This window comes from Pteropus alecto, unplaced genomic scaffold, assembly GCF_000325575.1.
Source record: "Pteropus alecto unplaced genomic scaffold, ASM32557v1 scaffold53, whole genome shotgun sequence".
Lineage (NCBI taxonomy): Eukaryota > Metazoa > Chordata > Mammalia > Chiroptera > Pteropodidae > Pteropus > Pteropus alecto.
Genome location: NW_006434366.1, coordinates 5,490,834 through 5,510,624, shown reverse-complemented (window position 1 = coordinate 5,510,624; position 19,791 = coordinate 5,490,834). Strand labels below are relative to the sequence as shown.

At 45.6% G+C, this 19,791-nt stretch overlaps 2 pseudogenes; both read right to left on the bottom strand.

Moving 5' to 3' along the window:
* Positions 1-8,940: 8,940 nt before the first annotated feature.
* LOC112477555 lies at positions 8,941-9,059 on the bottom strand (annotated as a pseudogene).
* Positions 9,060-10,763: 1,704 nt separating this feature from the next.
* LOC112477560 lies at positions 10,764-10,881 on the bottom strand (annotated as a pseudogene).
* Positions 10,882-19,791: the final 8,910 nt, after the last annotated feature.

Below are 19,791 nucleotides of genomic sequence, written 5' to 3'. Positions count from 1 at the left end.
CCTCCACAGCCTAGTTCGTGTGCCAGGCGCGCTCCCTCAGCCCCCTGCAGGACGCGCCGTGCGCATGACGGGGCCTGGCTGTTTCAGGCACGTCCTGTCCTATGCTTTGCACATTGCGCAGCAGACGCTGGGGAAGTTGCTGGGGCATAAATGGATAAGTGAACAGCTGATGTCTGAAAACAGCCTTGGGGCAAATCGGCAGGTTCCTCTCGCCCTGTCCCCACTGACGTTCCCCAGGTCCCACCGAGTGTATGTGGCAAACGCAAGGACCAGGCTCAGAGTGTCCCCAACACTGGCCTCCAGCCGGCCCCACTTGCCCAGCCCGTCCCGTCCTCATCGTCCTGCGTCACCCTCCGCTGGGCGGCCTGTCCACATGCTCGCCCTGCGCTTACTCCTGACGCGGCTCTGCAGGGGAAGGAGCCGGGTCACCGCGGCTCTGCAGGGGAAGGTGCCGGGTCACCGGCCGGGGCGATTTTCCCCAGGGGCTCGTCTCCCTCTGCTGCTTTGACTCCTGGGAGGAGCTGGAGTCTCCAAAGCTGCGGTTGGGCGTGGATTAGCAAGCCCGGGGTGGCAGCTTGTGTTCCCCAGGGCATTCCGCCGGCTCAGGCAGGGGCAGTGTGACACCTGCGTCACCGAGCCACCGAGAGGCTGGCGCATATTTCCGTGTGAGCGTGGGACTGCTGTCACCGGAAGGCGGAGCTTCTCAGGCAGCATCACCCTCCGCTGCTGAAAACACGGTTCGTCACCCTGTGACTCCACACAGCCGCGTCACCTCGCGACTCCACACAGCCGCGTCACCACAGGGCGCATCTCGGCGTGCGGCCAATGAGAAGGGCTGTGATGCTCGTGACCCACATGGGTCCCGCTGAGACGGGCGACGTTTATTTCTCCATAATTGTTCCAAAAACAACCAGTATGAGGACCGTGCTTCCTTATACTTCTCAAGCCATGACCTTGAGACTATGTCCTCTCCAGCGGTTACATAACTAATTCGATATGTTTACTAGTCGAGTACTTCCTAAGCTGTCAGTTCAGTGTAGAGACTATGGAGGAGGAAAGACGTTTCCTCTCTCCTGTTGTGTGAATGATTGGTGGCCTGCAAATTAAACTGACAGAAGCCAGACTCGCAGGAGAAAAGACAAAGTTTGTTCACTTACGTCCGCGCGTGCAGAGGAGAACTCAGAAACTACGACTCGAAGGAGTGACCTGTCGACCAGCTTCACAAGGGGAAAGTGTTCCAATGTCAAGATAAAATAAATGGCAGGAAGATTGAGAAATATACGGGGGAGCTAGTGGAAGGTAAGGTTCATTTAATAGCACCTGTTTCTGCAGTTTCTCATCCCTGGTGACAGGAGTCACTCTTTTTAAGGAAACGGCCGGAGCCTGGCGCTCACAGGGCTGGCCCCCGGGGCCTCGAGGGGATGGGTTATGTAGGGGAGACGCTTCCCGGGGAACCGCAGGTAAGACATGTCAAAGGCGCTGGGCGGGCGCGGAGCCCGGTGGGGTCTGGAGTGCGAGAGGGCAGAGGTGACGGCAGCGCTGACAGCCAGGGGGACAGACACTGCCCGTGGGAGGTGGACAGATGGGCCCGTGTTTACGGCGAGGACCAAACGGGAAGAGACGAGGGAGGCGGGGGGCTGATGACGGTGACTCGACGTAACTTTGCAAACGTTCCGTTGATTTCACTGGGCTCGGTATCCAGGTTATCCTCGAGAAGGATAGTATAATTGTTGTTATTTTTAGTGTCGTTACTATGATTTTCTTTTTCGTTTCACAGGGAAAGAAACAAACTCAAAGGACTCAGCACGTGGGCCAAATTTTCTCAGCACGTGCGTGGGGGGGTGGGCAGAACGCCGGCCGGGGGAGGCGGGCGCTTGTCTGGGATGCTGACAGCCACGGACTGACGCGGCCGCCCGAGGACCGGATCGCAGCGGGCGTTCTTCGGTCCCACCTCCAATCGATCCCACGTCCACACCCGGCACGCTGGCTGTCCACGCGTCCTGGGTCCGCGTCTCCTTTTTTGCCCTGGACTCCCTGTGCCCCCAGTAAGAATGCCAGTAAGCCCCAGTCTAACCCAGTGCTCCGACCGTTTCCATCAGCAGCTTAGTGCACCCCAGCATCATCTGCCCAGGAATTCTGACGGACGACTCCTCTGTGTGATCGTTTTCCGACGCGCGAGTTAATTGCCACGCTTTTTTACTCCGCTCGCAGGAGGCTGACACCCAGCATCTCAGATCTATAGATTTCCTGGTCTGCTATCGGGCTGTTGTCTTTGGACAGATTCCGCAGGCGTTTGGAATCGGATTTCTCCAGGACAAGTCTATATCCGCAGAGGCGCTTATCACATCATTTCGCTTCAGTCTCTTCTCGGAGAACTTGGCTTCTCACGGCCCGGAACACTCCCGGGACTGTCGTCTGACTCCGAATGTGTCTGAACATTCCCGTGAAAGTCATGCTTTGCGGTCCACGTGTCCAGCAGGTCTCCTCTTATTGCGAGCAGATGCCCGGATGTCACGGTATTTGACAAAGACAGCAACTGGGGTCCCCCCACCCATCCGGTCAAGGACGTGTCATCTCATGCCCCCCAAACCGTCAGAGCCTTACACGCCGAGAGCGTAAATGCAGTGCGGCAGCCTGGTGGGTCATCGACCTTGAAGAAGACGCGACTCATTCTCTGTTTGAATTTCAACTCACGTGGGCATCAGGCAAAGTGCGGAACTGGCAACTGAGAAGATCAGTTTTGCGGTCGGAATTATTGGAGACGTGTCTTTGGTTAAAATCTTTTAGTTTCAAACGATGGAAGGAAGCCTTTCGGACTCGGTCATGCTAACAAAGACACGCAGGCCTGTCTGTTCTCTGTGAACTGTGCTACTGTTTTCTCTGCGGAACTAAGTTTTGTTTTGTTTTGTTTTGTTTTGTTTTGTTTTGTTTTGTTTTGTTTCTGTGTCAATGGCGGTCACACTACACCCAGTTTCACACGGACCCCATTCCAGTCGCTGCATGGACTTTGGGTTAACTCGCTCCCCTTCCAGTTGCCTAGGAAGAAGAATCTGATTGGCTCAGGCTTGGCCACAAAGCCACCCCTGAGTGCTTCGACTGCCACAGAGGGGTCTGGAGCCCGTAGTAAATTCATGGCTGCTGGGGCAGCTGTGGGGGAGGGCGCAGTTCCCCGAAAATGATGGACGTGCCTGGCCAGCCCCAGCGCGTCTCTGCGGTATGTAGGGTGCCCGCTCTGACGGGGTTCAGGAAGGCTCCTCATTTCTCCCCTTCGTCTGTGTTCGACTACATAAACCCTAATATTTAGCTCTGACCCTAGGCTGTGAAACTCTCGAGCCGGCCGAAGTGATGACATGCTTCGAACAACAGGTTGGCTTCTGGAAAGATTGATCTCGGCAGCCCCGTGGGGGGCGGGGACCGCGCAAGGCCTGACGTCTGCTCTCCGTGTCGGGAGCATGAACTGTGTTGCTCCACAGACGCCAGCACCCTTCAGAGGACAGTCAGCCGTGTCACCTCAATGACACTTCATAACACAGTGACCATGTTTAGAGGTGACCGTTTGAGGAGAGCGTTCCTTTTTCTACAAAAAATGAGGCAGAGTATGGGGAGACATTTCTAAGTGCTCAGGGCAAGATATATTTAGTGACTCTCGTCTGTGTCCTCAGCTAGAGACGTTTTAACTTCCTGTCTCCGGCAGAGTCACCGCAGGTAAGATGTCCTGCTCAGCCCTCAACCTTTTTCTAGCAAATACAGGAAGCAACAAAATAGAGGTCAGAGGAGATAAAAATTCTACTTAGGAAACAGTTAGAAAAATCTGCTTTTTAATGAGCATGCTGGGTAGTTCTCTCTCCTTTTTTTTTTTTTTAAATCCTTTTTCTTCCTCAAAATAGCATGTAAATAATAAAGCCATCGTATCTAGTTAATAGTTATGCCTTTAGGGGAACTATGACATAAAGCCACTGAGCGGGAAAAGCCATATGACAAGCCTCCCCTGGTTTACAAGGACTCGAGGTTAAATAATTTCTTCTTCCAATATGGTTTTAAAATATTTGCTTCCGAAGGTGTCAGGGCAACGTGCCATGGTCCTCGTGATCGTAAATACACTCCTTTGTCAGGGCCCTGGCGGCCGGCTTTCCCAGGGGCGAGCTGCCGATCCCCCCAGTCCTGCCGTCCTCCCCGTTGAATTTATCCGTTGGTGGATCTGTGCACTTAAGCAGACAATGTGATGCATCTGTTTATCGTCACCGCTGGCGGCCCCGTCTGAAGCGGTATCCAGAGGCGTGTGTTCTCATGGAGTGAGAGAGGCACATGCGTCTGGTCCGAGGCAGCAGACGCAGGCTTTATCTTGTGAGTTATCTGAAGATAAGGGCGTGATGGTGTCAGACACACAGACTCATTACTGTGATGCTTCAGGAGTGATGACTCACTGGGTGGCACCCCCAGCACGTTCCGCATCGGAGCTCGGACAGCGACCGTGACGGAGGGAGGGTCCGGTTCTCTATTAGTCGTAGAAGAAACTGTTTGCTGTCAGACCATAATTTCTCTGAGGTCAGTAATCGGGAATTTATCCTTAAGAAAATAGAATACAATATGTGATGAATGTTTGTGAGCAAATAGATGCATATAGATAGATGGATGGGTAGATGAATAGATGCATGAATGAACGCATGGATGAATGGATGGATGGGTGGATGCATGGCAACATGGAAAGGTGGATGAATATGTGGGTGGATGGATGGATGGATAGATGGATGGATGAATGGATGGATGCATAGATACATGGGTAGATGTGTGAATGTATCGATGTACGAACAGATGGATACGTGAGAGGGTGCATGGGTGGATGGACACAAGGATGAATACATTGGATGGATGGATGCATTGCTGGATGCAAAGATGTGTGGGTAGACGCATGGATGCATAGAGAGGTAGGTGCATGGATGGATGGATGGGTGGATAAGGGAGGCCACTTCCTTGCAGAATTTTCTGAAGAGTGCCATGTGCTAAGTTGTTACCAGTGCACGATTTCTAAGCAACGTCAAGTGCAGCCCCTGCCTACCTGTCTGACTGCTTCTTGCAACCTCCCTTTCTCGTCCATCGAGTCTGGCCACCCTGGGCTCCCTTCTCTCGGGCCACTGCGTAGGCTGCCCCCCTGGGCCGACAGACTCTTCTTCATAATCGTCGCTCACCTGGTTGGCTCCTTGTATCCAGAAGTCGTCTCACGTGTCGGGTCATTAGAACTGATTCTAACCTCCCAGTTTGGAGCAGCACCTGATCCATCGCGGCTCTGTTTCTGTTGCCTCCTTAGCATTTATTATTCCTTTGCATTTATTTGATGGTTTGCTCGTGTGTGCCTTTATTTACCTTCTCGAGTATTTCCTAGCTTCTTTACGACTATATCCTCTGCGTAAGTATCTAATTAACTTTTGACCGACTGCCTGACTCAAGGCATGAAAGGGAACAAGGTCAGTTTCCCATAATTTTATTTACTAGGACTTCTGTACATAAGCTCCCGTAGTGCATGTAGAATAACGTCAATTACATGCTTTAGACACGCACAACCTTTAAAAGAATTTAACGTTTTTTTTTTTTTAAAGTGATTGTATTGACCTGTTTGTCTACCAGCCTTGGGAATATACCAAAGGATAAAAAATAAAATTGTGTTACTTCCGTGAAGCTTTTTGGAACGAGGTGGGGTGTGAAGACATGTGTGCGCGTGTGTGCTGCACACACAGATGCGACACCTGTGCTTCGGGTATTTATTAGTTCGGGCTAATGAAAGACATGCCACATTGCACATAGACCATGTCCAGTAGCTACCGTTTGCTCTGTCATGATTTACAGCTGTGGCAATTTTTCCAAACTAAAAGAGGTTGATGTCACTTAGTGCAGTGGTCGTTATGGGGACAGCACGGGTTTCTAGGTAGAACTTCGGAATTGGGTGGGATGTGTTGGTTATTATTATCACTGGGAAGACTAATGGACTTGGTGGCCAGCGTTGCTACAAATGGCAATGTGTGGACAAGTCTCATCCAATGGAGAGAGCTTTTCCCATCTCACTCGACTTTCAAAAATCTGTCTATAATCACTGGAACCTGGTGTATAATCCTGCTTTACTTTTGAAACACAAAATATTTGCATTGAAACCTGCCAACTAGACTCTAGCCTCGAGTGCTAAATCTGGGACACAATCTGTGGCCTATTACATCGCACCCCTCTTTTTCTGAAAATTTGCCACGGTTCCGTTGTGAAGGCTGGCTTTGACAAGATCAAAAGGACCTATGAAAGGTGACCCCGATGTGAGATCCTTTTATGGGGGGTTACCTTCCTCAGCCACACACCTTTTCCTGAATTTCTGGAAGTGTATCAAATTAAAAAAAAATCTAGACATGGGCAAAGACAGATTTTTTTATTCAAAAAGACTATCGCAGTAGAGAGGACACTTGGACGCGCGATCTGGCTCTCCTCTTACGGGGAGCTGTGGACAAAGCTAGAAGGAGCTGGGCTTCGGGAGCAGAATGAGCGGGCAGCGGACAGAACCGCGGGTCAGGAAGGGCTTCTCCAGGTCAGACGCTTTGGGGGAGGTACCTTGAGGGAGGGGCCGTTCCCTGGTCCAGTGTTTGGTTAAGTTCAAGGGCGAGTCAAGGTCCAGGAGCACCTGGGGACGGGGGACTGGGCAGGAGGAGCCGGACTAACGTTCGGTCCAGTCGAGTCAGCAGGCATTTTGTCCAGATTGGCTGAATTATATGAACACAATAGATCGAATCAATATTCTTTCCTTGAAATTTCACTAAATGTTGTTTGCCGTTTGGGGAAATGACATCACTAATTGTCATGCCAGTTTGTGCTGCATGAACAACCAATATAGCTACTCGTATCAGCCTACGTTTGTGGTTATGAAATTTATGGTAATTCTTGAGGAATAGGTGCAAAGAAGTGACTATCATTTTTTATCTTCCTTTGTAGTCATACTAAAACAATTATGTAGTAAAGAATATATTATTTCATCAAGTGATTTCTTTCGTCTCTCTAATATGTCAATTTATAGAATTATATAACTTTTCCATTTTCCTAGATTATGTGTAGAGACAGACAACAATGTCTGTGAATTTAATATCAGGATAATAAAGGAGGCATTATGAAATATTTATCCTCTAAAGGGCTAAAGGTCCTTTAGGATTGCTAACCACTATTTTACTAACAGATTATTATTTATAGATATTGACTCTGAAACTAATGAAAGCTAAGAAATTTTCCCAAAGCTAGAGAATGTTGATACAATTACACACACACATACTCTGAAATTGTTAAACATTTTTGATATAACAAACACAGAGCTAGGAACACAGATGCATTAAACAGCCTCTATTCTGGCTAATAGAAGAAAAAAAATGTTCACACATAAACAATAAAGCCCAAATAAAAAAGCGATCGAGCTAGCAAACAAAAATTTCTGGAAAACGTCATTTTCTGACAGATACACTAATCAAAACTCTGCTTCTTTTGCTGGGAGACTCTCATTATATTTGGGATACGCGGGAAAGTGAAAAGAAATTGTCTGGAGATCTGTTTTTTGGTCGGTAAAGTGGGAATAATAGTATGCACCTAAGAGATGGTGAGACTTCAACGTGGCAAGCGATGTGACCCATTGTCTCCAAACGATGTTCTTAGGAATTACCCGAGGATCTTATTACGCTGTGGACTCTGACCCAGCCGGTCCAGCGGGGCTGGGGGTCGGCATTTCTAATAAAATCCCGAGTGATCGCTAACGATACGGGTTGAGATCATTTCGAGTGACGAAGATGTAAGTCCGGTGGCTCATGGGAGAAGGAGCCATTCAGGTTCCGCTCCTTCCCTCTCTCCTCCTCCTCTCTTGTTCTAGATTTTTTCGAAGCTATAGGAAACATTTTTTCTTTTCTTTTTTTTTTTAAATTGGGGATTCGATTGCTTTTCGTATTTTTAAATCACTGCCATTTCACTTAGGGCCGAGTCTTTGGAAGAAGGAAAGCGAGGAGATGTGGACCGCGTGGAGTAAGGAGCATCACTGCTCCACGGCAAGACATTTTCGAATGCGCTGCTCCCTCTGCCCCGCTCCAGACTCGCGTCCTCACTGCCCCGCTGCCCGGGCTCGAAGCGGCCCCGGCCGCACGCGGCTGGAGCTGGAGGTGGACTGGGGCGGGGCATCGCCGCGATCTCTCTCCGCGGTCGCACCCTCGTTTGCTGGAGAAGTACGTGTCTGCTTTCTGAAAACGGCTTCCCGTTCCCAGCTCATCGTGCGAAGCCGCTTGCCGTTCCTCCACCGTGAGCTCAAAGAGCACTGCTTTTTTTTTTTTTAATGAGAAGAAATGATAAAAGTAGGCACAAAGCAGTTCTATTAGCCTCGCAGTCCAACAGATGCTTTTTCAACTGCTCTTATAAGAAAGATAAACAATTTTTTTAAAGAAACCCAATTCTAAGGTATCTTGTATTTTCCAGTTTCACCGACAGATGGCACTAGTGGTTTCTGTAATCTTTTGGTTTTTTTCAATAGCATACCAAGGAAAATCTTCCAGGGCTGCAGTTTGGGAAAGAAAAGCCCAACCTAAAGACACTATTAACGCTGAAATGTTAACAAATTGAAATTATCGTTTCAGAGTCGTATCGTTTTTTATTGATATTTTCCTACGATTTGCAAAAGTGTAATCAGACATTCTTGTGGCAAACGACCGAGCCTCTCAGTGCTTTTCACCAACCCAGGACGTGGCCGTGATGTTAAAAGAGAAAACGTCTCAGGAACTTTCGTGAAAGGGATGTATAGATAGACATTTCCTACTATAAAACCTGCGTGTCCTTCTTTTTTTTTTTTTTTTTTTTTTTTTTAGGCGAGGCAACCCTTGGTTGACCTCACAGATTGCAAGGACCTTGTCAGCTTACATCCCTTATTTATTATTTTTTTATTTTTTACACCTATAGCACCCGATCTTCCTAGGTGGTCTCCCACCTGAGTACTAACCAGGCCTGACCCTGCTTAGCTTCTGAGACCAGACGGGATCGGGCTCGTTCAGGGTGGTGTAGCCGGAGACCGTGTCTTCACCTGTCAAACGAGGTGGCCTGGCTGCGTTCTCAGGCATCGCTCCTCCCGTGATTCAAGGCACTGAACGGAGTAGCGAGAAAGCGTAGCGAGCGGGGACGCTGTCTAAGGAATGATGGTGACACGTGGTCCACAGGACTAGTTACGGCTCCCCGGGCCGTGTGCCTCTGGGTGACGAGGGCACTTCCGAGGGTCCCTGCCCTCCAGGTGGGGGACGCAGTCTGTAACCTGTAGATGACGTCAACTGAACAGTCTTCTTTGACTGAGATGCACTCTTGATACCTTCTGGGGCTTGGGGACACTCGGTCCTGGGCCTTGGAGCCTACGCGTTATGGCGCATCTCACGCCTCCCTTTCCGCGGCTCTATAGTCACACACGCCGCGTGTTCTCACGACTGGAAATTGGCGACTGACCAGAGGCTTTATGGAATCCTATGTCCCCGGCAACTCCGTGTGGGACAAGGACATCAATTAGTCTGTGGAGTTACATTGACAAAAGGCAGCAGGCTGAACCCCGAGATCCAGGCGTTGCAGAGCTGGCTTCCACTGAGGCCGTTTCCTCGGCTTGCAGGTGGGTCTGCTTTCTGCGTTGGCACACTGTCACCTCTAGGTCTGTGTGTCTGTGTCCTCATTTTACTCAGATCCCCCTTTAAAAGCCCTGTCTCCAAATACTGTCACGATCTGAGGTGTTGGGGGCCAGGACTCCAGCACAGGACTCGGAGGGGACCCGGTTCAGCCCAAGCAGTGACCGGAGCGCACGCAGTGGAGTCTACACCGCACGTTCTCCCCGGCGCTGAACTCTGAAGAGGCACGAGGAGCCCATGGTGGCGGAAAGTGGACAGTGTCATTGAGGTGTGGGGCGGGCTGGGAGAGCCCACTGACCACGCTGGGGTCCCCGGGGTGCTCTGGGAAACTGGAAGCTTCCATAGCCTAATGCTGGTGGCATGGGCACACACATCTGTCTCAGTCATGAGCCCGGTGCCTCTGTTTCCCATAAATTACACCTCTGGGTAGCTGCCCGCAAGACGGGAGAGTCAAACTCCAGTTCAGGGGTCACCGAGCACGTGGAGACCCGTGCTGGGGGGTGACGTGGGTGAAGCAATGGACAATGCAGGGACATGAGGCTACCAGATCCGCTCAGTGGCCACCCTGCCACCCCCCAGCTGTGGGCCGGAGTCCACCTGCTCGCGTGTCACAGACAACCGCCTGTCGCGTCCTCCCCACCTTCTACAGGTGCGATATCAGCAGACTTTCGATCTGGATTTCCTCTACGGCTACTGATGTCGGGCCTCTTTCCAGGTACTTGTTTTCACACGAGTTCCAAGGAGTCATTATATTTCGGGTACACGTCCTTCGTCAGACGTGTCATAAATATTTTTCTCTGAAATGTGGCTTGACCACGGCTAAAGGGGGCAAACTGTAATTTGGAGAGTCCAGGATCCCCTGTAGCTGCTGCCATTATTTGTTGCTTGCTAAAAAACAAACAAAACACAATAAAATGGCACAAAACATGGTGAAAAAGATTTGTAATAATGTTTAATTAAAACATCAAACAGAAAGGAAGAAGTAAAATTATCTCTATCTGCAGAAAAAGTGATTTTTTTTTTCCTTAGGCGAGGCAACCCTTGGTTGACCTCACAGATTGCAGGGACCTTGTCAGCTTACGATCCCTTATTTATTATTTTTTTTATTTTTTACACCTACAGCATCCGGTCTTCCTAGGTGGTCTCCCATCTGAGTACTAACCAGGCCCGACCCTGCTTAGCTTCTGAGACCAGACGGGATCGGGCTCGTTCAAGGTGGCTAGCCGGAGACTGTGTCTTCATCTGTCAAACGAGGTGGCCTGGCTGCGTTCTCAGCCATCGCTCCTCCCGTGATTCGAGGCACTGAACAGAGTAGCGAGAAGGCGTAGCGAGCGGGGACGCTGTCTAAGGAATGATGGTGACACGTGGTCCACAGGACTGGTTACGGATCCCCGGGCCATGTGCCTCTGGGTGACGAGGGCACTTCCGAGGGTCCCCGCCCTCCAGGTGGGGGGACGCGGTCTGTAACCTGTAGATGACGTCAACTGAACAGTTCTCTTTGACTGAGATGTGCTCTTGATACCTTCTGGGGCTTGGGGACACTCGGTCCTGGGCCTTGGAGCCTACGCGTTATGGCGCATCTCACACCTCCCTTTCCGCGGCTCTATAGTCACACACGCCGCGTGTTCTCACGACTGGAAATTGGCGACTGACCAGAGGCTTTATGGAATCCTATGTCCCCGGCAACTCCGTGTGGGACAAGGACATCAATCAGTCTGTGGAGTTACATTGACAAAAGGCAGCAGGCGTATGGTAGCACTGGCCGTGATGTGCCTTAAAAGGAAGACACCAGGGCACCAGCAGGACATGCCAAGGGGTACGTTCTGGAGAATCCCATAGGGCAGCTGCCCGTCAAAAGAAGACAGCCCGTTGTAACTAGATATTTAGGACTTGTATAGACATGATTTTCTTTTTGATTCATGTCTGGGCGATGTATGTTATTAATAAAAATACATATGTAATACATGATTACCACCACCCAGGTGCGAAGCAAAAATTCCGTAGACCATTATCATCGTTGAAGAAACAAGAATATTGAGTAACACTGGTCATTATTTCATTCTTGCCACAATGAGAAAAAGTGAGTAGTTAATGAGAAACCTAACCATTTGCATAAAATGTTTTTGAAATTGCTTGTCACGACCAACCAATGAAAAACGAAATTCTATTTTTATTTTTAGATAAATTTTTCTGTAGTTTTCTTTTTAACAGCAATTTAAACTTGTCGCTAACCCTTCGTCAGCGCACCTACCAATGAGATAAACTCATACACATTCGGTTTTCAGCATCCTTCAGGAACAGGAGCTGCATGATCTACCTTCGGAGACGGAAAAGAACTGATCTCTGAGGTTTTTTAAACTTTATTTTGAAATGCAGTGGTTGTTTTAAATGATTCCATGCTTTGGGGCAGAATTAGCTTCAATAATTTGCGTGGATAAATATAGTATAATATCTTTACAAATAAAATATTTTTTTTGGAACTTGCTTGTCACCAACCAAAATATGTGGATTGGAAGGACAGCGATACAAGATGCTCAACCGTATCACGGCGGGAAAATGAATCTTGTTAATTGTGTGCAACCTGGTTCTACTCTTGTTTTAAAATCTTGAATTGGTTCATTGAGTAATATTTGTTACAAGAAAAAGAATTCACATATATATTCATTTTGTATTCATTATACTCAAATATATATACATGCATCAGGTATATAGAAATTATGACGCGTTAATAAAATAAGTGCCACTGTACTTGACAAAACTATATATTAAAGTCTTGGGGAAAATTGAAAATACTTATTGGTGAAGACTAATATATCTACTACCTTAAATAATTGTCTTTGCTATTTTTTATCAAAAAATTATATTTTCCTTCCTTTTATTTAAAAATAAAGTCTCACGCCCTCACACACACACAGTCTCTCTGTATAATATGTAGAGCAAACATTTTTATATGTTGTTAGTATACAGAATTTTTTTCAAATCTCAAAAGATGCCTTGTCTTCAATATCATTTTCAAAAAATTTTCACGAGCACTATTCATTCCCTGGATTTTAATCGTTTTGTGTATTTTTAATTTTTGTGCCATGGGCGCTAACTTCTTAAAAATCTTGTAGTTGTGATTTTTGCCTTTAAAGCGAGCACAACTGAAACAATTTTTCTGGCCTTCGTTGCTAAATAATTTGAGGAAGGAGCAAGATTAATGGTGTTTTCCTGCAAATAATCAGGAATACGTATAATATTTTCCAAGGTTTCGGTGAAAAAACTTTGCTCATCACTCTCCGTTTGAAATTTGCATTACTTGCATCTATTTTGAAGTTCGTCGTTTGAAAGTGCTATACTTAACTACAGCAAAACTACATATTTTTGAGGAAGTACTTAAGATCTTTAACTTATTCTAAAGGAGCCCAGTCCGGTGAGTAGCTATCACTTCTGTTTTCTCATTAAGAGGATACACGGTGTCGGCCTGACCCTCTCAGGTCCCCGCATCGAGCGGTAAGGAAAGGACCCATCCGACCTAGAACTCCCTGAAACGCGTCCGCGTCACCCTGTCGGGGTTTGAATGTTGTCACCAGGTTCCTAGCTGTGCCCTCGGCACGCTCCAAGGCTCAGTTTCTTTATTCGTAATGTAGTAATTATAACAATACCTTCCAAATTAGCTTAAAGTTAGCCCAGGTCTGACACAGGCCACTGGACGAGATTTGGAGAACACTGTGTTCCCCACGGGTCTCCACGTGCTCGGTGACCCCTGAACCAGAGTTTGATGCTCCCGTCTTGCGGGCAGCTACCCAGAGGTGTAATTTATGGGAAACAGAGGCACCGGGCTCATGACTGAGACAGATGTGTGTGCCCATGCCACCAGCATTAAGCCATGGAAGCTTCCAGTTTCCCAGAGCACCCTGGGGGCCCCAGCGTGGTCAGTGGGCTCCCCCGGCCCACCCCACACCTCAACGACACTGTCCACTTTCCGCCACCATGGGCTCCTCGTGCCTCTTCAGAGTTCAGCGCCGGGGGGAACGTGCGGTGTAGACTCCACTGCGTGCGCTCCGGTCACTGCTTGGGCTGAACCGGGTCCCCTCCGAGTCCTGTGCCGGAGTCCTGGCACCCAGCACCTCAGATCGTGACAGTATTTGGAGACAGGGCCTTTAAAGGGGGGATCCGAGTAAAATGAGGACACAGACACACAGACCTAGGGGTGACAGCGTGCCGACGCAGAAAGCAGACCCACCTGCAAGCCGAGGAAACGGCCTCAGAGGAAGCCAGCTCTGCAACGCCTGGATCTCGGGGTTCAGCCCTTGGGGCTGAGAAAACGACTTCCTGTTTCGAAGCCACTGGTCCGGCGGGCTTTGTCCGGGGGGCTCTGTTGTGGTGGCTGCAGTTTGTCCATGCGTTTGTCCCGCAACGTCTTGCTCCTCTGACGGCCTTGTGGCCCGGGTAGGCATGGCCTTGCCACCCTCTGTTTGCCGCTCACTCGTCCAAGGTCACGGGTAGTTCAGGAGCCGTTGCGGGTAGTGACCAAGAGCGTCTGTGAATCTCTACCTGGACACGGGTCTCATTTCTCCGGATGAACACTGGGGGGTGACGTGGGTGAAGCAATGGACAATGCAGGGACACGAGGCTACCAGACCCGCTCAGTGGCCACCCTGCCACCCCCCAGCTGTGGGCCGGAGTCCACCTGCTCGCGTGTCACAGACAACCGCCTGTCGCGTCCTCCCCACCTTCTACAGGTGCGATATCAGCAGACTTTCGATCTGGATTTCCTCTACGGCTACTGATGTCGGGCCTCTTTCCAGGTACTTGTTTTCACACGAGTTCCAAGGAGTCATTATATTTCGGGTACACGTCCTTCGTCAGACGTGTCATAAATATTTTTCTCTGAAATGTGGCTTGACTTTAAAATTTCTTGTTGATGTCCTTTGGGATCCGCAGATTCTTATTCTCTCGTGTGATGATTCATCATTTTTATCTTGGATGCATCAAGGTTTTTTGCATGCCATCTATGATAGCTCTGATCATAAAGATATTCTCCTGTGACTTTTCCCCCGGAGTTTTTTAATAATTTTAGCTTGTACGTTTAGATCGATAATTCATTTCAAATTACTTTTGATGCATTCTGTGGGATATGGTTTGTGGTGGGTCGAATTGTAGCCCCCCAGAAATCTGTCCTAGTCCTAAGTGCCGGTACCTGTGGATGTCACTTAATTTGGAAATAAGGTCTTTGCAGATAATCGAGTTACGGATCTTAACAGTGCCATGCAGCATCTCTTGAAAACAGATAAGATACAACTTTTCATTTTATTCTTCCTTTTCAGATATGTTTTTGCTATTCTAGGTGATTTGCATTTCTGTTTGAATCTGGGAATTAATCTGTCAACTACAAAAAGAAGTCTGAATTTTGATCGGGATGGATTTAATTTTATAGATCAATTTGTAAAGTGAAAATTTTAAAAATAGGAAATCTTTAGAACCATGAATGTGATATAACTGCCTATTTATTTAGTTTTAGTTTTGTTTTTCTTTGTAAGTTCTCAACTGTATTTTCTAATTTTTACTACAGACTTATTCGTATCTTTTGTTAGATCGATTTCTAATTATTTAAAATGTATGCATAATAAATAATATTTTTTAAAATCCATTTTTCAATTGTTTTGGTCTAGTATGTAGATATACAGTCGATTTTTGTACATCAACCTTGTATTCTATAACTAGCAAAATTTGCTTCTTAGTTCCGGCAAGGAATTTTTTGTGCCTATCTCATGATTTTATAACGTGAACTATCATGCGATCTCTGCATATAGATAGTTTTAACATGTATCCATGTTTGTGCCTTTCGTTCTTCTTGCCTTGCTACACTGAATATGACCTCCAGTATCATATGGAACAGAGTCGGTGACAGCAGACATTCTTTCCTGGTTTCCTGATCGCAAGGAGAAAGTGTTCCATCTTTTATCACTATGTGTGACGTCAGCTGTGGGTGCTCGAAGATGTGTGTCATCAGGCTGAAGAATTTACTTTTTTCCATAGTTTGCTAAGAGTTTTCATCATAAATAGGTGTTGGATATTTGAGCGCTTTTGTTTATCTATTAAGATGATCGTAAAATTTTTGTCCTTTGTCCTTGAGATCTAGTGAATTTTATCGATTTTTAAAAGTAAACCAATCTTGTATTCCTGAAACAAAAAGCCCCACTTTTGTCAAGGTGTATTTTTTATTTTATATTTTGATGGATTTTATTTCCTAATATTCTATTGAATGATTTTTGTCTATAATCATGTGGGTTACTGAACAGTAATTTTTTTTTGTTTGTTTGTTTTTTTCTGAAATGGCTTCATTAGCTTTTGATATCAGGTATCCGTAGGCCTCAGAGCATTAACTGGAAATGTTTCCTCTTCTGTTTTCTAAAAGAGTTTATGTGTAGGAGGGAGAGGGGAGGTAGACGGGGTAAAAAGCCTCTAATATGTGGTGACAGAAAGAAATCTAACTATGGGCGGTGAACACACAATGCAATATGTACATGCCTTACTGTTGAATTGTACATCTGAAAATTACTGGATTTTTGTTAACCAGTGTCATCATAATAAAATAAATAAGTATATAAATAAATAAGTTTTTGTAATATTGACATAAATTCTTTACTTAATATTTATACCATTCATCAATAAAAACATCTAAGTCTGACATCTTCTTAAGAAAAATTTTTTCTTATTTAAAAAATTCTGAATTAAATTTCTTTAGCAAACATTTGGCTATTCAGATTTCCTCAACTTTCATCAATCGATTTTGGTACATTGTGTTTTTATTAAATTTTCCACTTCGCCTAACTTTTTGATTTATTGACATAAATTTTTCTCAAGTTTCCCTTATGTTCTTATCAATATTTGTGCATTCTGTAGGGATAAATCCATTTTCATTTCTGATATCGACACCCCTCTCGTTCACTATTCTTATTTTTCTTTACTTACATACTTTTGTTAGTTTGCTCAATTTTTCTAGCTTTTGTTGGAAAAAAATTAGGTCACTAATTTTAAGCTTTCTTTTTTCTTTTCTAGTATTAGCATTAAAAGTTCTAAATTCGATTCTAAGCATCTTTAGTTGTAAAATTTCTCTGTAAGCATCATTACGGGTATTTTTGATATTTATGTATTTTATACATAGTATTTGAAACTATTTTCTTATTTCCCATGCAATCTCTTTATTGACCTATGTGGGTTTTTTATTTTGTTTTTTTTTTAATTTCTAATTACATGGGAGATTTTCTCATTATCTCATTAGTACTTATTTGTAGTTTAACTTTGTTGGGTTGTGATAACATGTTTCGTGAGACTCTCAATTTTCGACATTTATTGAGTCATTTTCTGGCCCAGTGTGTGACCTGTCCAGGTGTGTTCTCTGCACTTGAAGAAAGACCTGGCTCTGTTTGTGCCGGTCAAGTTAAGCGACGAGATTGTGTCGTGACCTTCTATACAGATATTATTTTGTCTGCTTGGCCAATTGCTGGGAGAGGGATGTTAACAGTCTATAATTATGTAATTGTCTCTTTTTTCTCTTCTGAGAGTTTTTGAATCACGTGTTGTAGTGCTTTATTATTAGGTATATACATATATGTAATTTCTATGCCTTCCTGGTAAATTGCTCCCCTAGCAATGTATTGTCCCTGATTATCTGAATTTTTTTGGTCACGAAATATATATTGTCTGACATTAATATAGTCATGTCACCGTTTTCATGCTTACTCTTTGCATGCTACGTCTTTATTTTCTTTCTATTTCCAGTCCATCTGTGTCTCGTATTTAGAAGGCATGCCTCGTGCAAGACATAATCTGCTTCATTTTCGTTCCATCTACCAAAGTTTTGCTTATTAACGGGGACACTCGGCCCTTTGTCTCTTCAATGTTTTGTTTCTCTTTCACACCGGTCTTGCTTCCTTTTAAATTATTATTTCTTTTAGCATTCCGTCTTATTTTTCATTATTGACTCTGCAACTATTCCTCCTTTTATTTTTAATTGAATCTCTGTGGAGAACAATGTACATCCTTAACCTGTCAAGTCTGTTTCTCCACCCTACGCAGTAAGCCTTGGGAGGTCTCGCCTGCATCTGTGCCGCCCAGTCCGGAGCCGGAGACCCGGTTCCCTAAGTTTTGGAACTTAGGGGACTGCGTTCAGCTCAGCTCTCACCCCTCTGTCATCCCAGCCTGCAGATTCTCACCACATCAGCTGCCTAACCTCTGGTCTGCCTCTTCAGCTCAGTGGGACCCCCGAGCTATGCTCGGGGTCGACTCTCTGACATGCGGTCAGAGAACGGGATTATTATGATGCTCGCCTCGTGCGTTTCCCCCTCTCTCTGTCATCAGTCTTGTGCTGCCCGTTGTCCACTGCCCGAGAGCAGGTGCTTCATGTATTTTGTCAAATTATAAAGTTTTGTATGGTAGAAGGGCGAGTTTAGTACCATTTATGACATGAAGATTGGGTCATGGAAGGACTTCTCTTTTTTTCTCTCAACTCGTCTGCCTTTGAAAGAGTTCCTTCTGAGCGCAGGAGAATTCTTAGCCGGACTTGTCGTTTAAAAAAAAATTAGACATTATCAGCAGATAATGAAATTCTATTTTCAGATTTCTAGGTGAATAATTCATTGTTGGATTTAGCAACCCAAATAGCGACAAGTTAAAACTTCGCTGGAAAAGGACAATAAAGGAGACAGGATGCATTCTTGTCTCTGGGGAGGGTGGCAGGGCTCAGGGAGGCGTCGTGAAGCATGTCGATCGCTCATACGTGAGATTAAGATGGAAATAGTTGAAAAACAGCTGTTTTATCTCGTCAGATCCTGTAGGTGACCTGTGACTCAGACTAGCATAACTGAGCATTATTTGCAAGGAATTGCTAAGCAGTGAAAATTTACCCTGTAGTGCCAGCCAGAAATGAAAGTGGCATGTCAGCACAATTCCCTTCAGATGGTCTTTAGATAAAGATTCTGGGCTTTTAACTTCGTTTAATGAAAAACACCTCGGTCACCGAGCTGGTAGTGTAATGGAACTTGTATCTCCCCGCGTAAGTAAATTATGGATAGAGTTATACACGCAGGAGGTGACCTACATAGTATAGTCAGAAGACAAAATTTAAAATAGCGTTCAACCTTGAACTAAATTTTGCACCTTTTCCGAAAAATCAGGGGAAGAGACTTGGTAAAGTACTAAATGCGGACCTGTCAAAAGAAGTCGTCTTTTATTCCCTAGACACTCCTTCAGGATTCTTATCTTTTTTAGAGAACGTGCACCTTTGGCTCAGACCACAACCCTGGAGTCAGCGAGACGATGGTTCAAACATCGGCTGAGATGTTTGCTTTCTTCGTGACCTTGGGCGATTTACCTAAGATTTTTGATCCTCAATTATCTTATATGTACAATATGACAAGTACTTGCTGGGCAGAATTAATCTCATGAATCGGTGAAATAATTAAAAAGAAATGCTATCATTATGCTTAAGATATTTTGAATATTAAAGGGTAGCTATTATCATTGTAGATGGTATTTCATTTTTGATGTGTGGACTTAAGCAAGTTACTAAACCTCTCTATGACCCACATTTCCCAACTTTAAAGGGAGAATATGTAACTTTTCGAAAAGATAGAGAAAACTACAAAGATTCATATCACAAGCATCCAGATGCTTACTACAAAAATTAACAAGTGCTGACGTGTTCTATCTTTCTCTTTTCTTAATTTTTATTTTTCAATTAGTGTTGAAGTTCACATGATTTTATATTAACTTCAGGTGTACAGCACGGTGCTTAGACATTTATATGATTTACAAGGCGATCCCCCAATTAGTTCGCAGCTGCCTGGCACCGTACACGGTTACTACAGTCTTAGCGACCATGTTCCATGCGTTGCACCTCACATCCCTCTGACTGTTTTGTAATTACCAATTTGTCTCCTTAATCCCTTCACCTTTTTCACTCTCAGCTAATAATCACCAGTTTGTTCTCTGTCTCTGAGTCCGTATTTGTTTTGTTCGTTTATTTTGTTCTTTAGATTCCACAAAGAAGTGAAATCATATGGTATTTTTCTTTGCTGACTTATTTCACTTAGCATAATACCTCCTATGTCCATCTATGTCATTGCAAACGGTAAGACTTCGTTTGTTTTACGGC